At 40.3% G+C, this 1,384-nt stretch overlaps 1 non-coding gene across 1 annotated transcript; it reads right to left on the bottom strand.

The window, feature by feature from the left end:
- Positions 1-212: 212 nt before the first annotated feature.
- LOC111538956 lies at positions 213-319 on the bottom strand. Its single transcript, XR_002730527.1, has one exon. It is a non-coding gene; the product is annotated as a U6 spliceosomal RNA (small nuclear RNA).
- Between the last annotated feature and the right edge of the window lie 1,065 nt (positions 320-1,384).

Genomic DNA, 1,384 nt, shown 5'->3' with positions numbered 1-1,384 from the left:
GCTGGGACTACAGGCGCCTGCCACCATGCCTAGCTAAGTTTTTGTATTTTTTTTTTTTAGTAGAGATGGGGTTTCACTGTGTGAACCAGGAAGGTTTGGATCTCCTGACCTTGTGATCTGCCCTCCTTGGCCTCCCAAAGTGCTGGGATTACAGGCATGAGCCACCACGTCCGGACTAAAAAAAAAATGTTTAATTTTAATTAATTAATTAATTAATTTTGGAACGCTTCACAAATTTACATGTCATCCTTGCACAGGGGCCATGCTAATCTTCTCTGTATCATTCCAATTTTAGTATATGTGCTGCTGAGGTGAGCAAAAAACAGACTTAAGAGAATATGCAAAATATGTAATGTCTGCACTGTGTTTGAATTTTTATTTGAACAGTCATAGAAATACTCTTGAAACAATCAAGAAAAGTTAAACTTGAACTGGATATTAAATATTATTCTTTAGAGGCATGACAATGTTATTGTTATGTTTCTTTTCTCAAGTTCTTATGCATTAGGGAAGCATACTGAAATATTCACAGGTAGAGAAATATGATGACTGGGATTTGTTTTAAAATACTCTATTTCACATATGAAATTTTCCATAATAAAAGGTTTAAAGGCCAGAAACTATGGCTAGTGCCTCTAATCCCAGAAATTTGGGAGGCTGAGGTGGACAGATTGCTTGAACTCAGGAGTTCCAAGACCAGCCTGGGCAACATGGTAAAGCCCCATCTCTACAAAAAATACAAAAATTAGACAGGTGTGGTGGCACATGCCTGTAGTCCCAACTACTTGGGAGGTTGAGGTGGGAGGATTTCTTGAGCCCAGGAGGGTGAGGCTGCAGAGAGTCATGATCACAGCACTGTACCCCAGCCTGGGTAAGAGAGTAAGACCCTGTCTAGTTATCAGATACCTTGATTTTATTTTTTTAAGGTGTGAATGTGATATGGCATAAGCAAGTTAACTTCAGTTTTGAATACTGGCTATATCTTTTATCAGCTATATGACTTAGGGAAGCCACTTAACTCTTACAAGCTCCATTTTCCCTATTGCCAAATAAGAATTACAATAATTCCTCTTGGCCAGGCGTGGTAGCTCACACCTGTAATCCTAGCACTTTGGGAGGCCAAGGTGGGTGGATCACTTGAGGTCAGGAGTTCGAGACCAGCCTGGCCAATATGGTGAAACCCCATTTCTACTAAAAATACAAAATTAGCTGGGCATGGTGGTGCATGCCTGTAATCCCAGCTACCTGGGAGGCTGAAGCAGGAGAATGACTTAAACCTGGGAGCGGAGGTTGTGGTGAGCCGAGATGATGCCACTGCACTCCAGTCTGGATGACAGAGTAAAATTGTGTTTCAATAATAATAATAATAATAATAATAATAATT

This window comes from Piliocolobus tephrosceles, chromosome 10 (genome assembly GCF_002776525.5).
Source record: "Piliocolobus tephrosceles isolate RC106 chromosome 10, ASM277652v3, whole genome shotgun sequence".
In the NCBI taxonomy this organism is placed as follows: Eukaryota; Metazoa; Chordata; class Mammalia; order Primates; family Cercopithecidae; genus Piliocolobus; species Piliocolobus tephrosceles.
The sequence above is the reverse complement of the archived record's forward strand: the minus strand, read 5'-3'. Positions and strand labels throughout refer to the sequence as shown.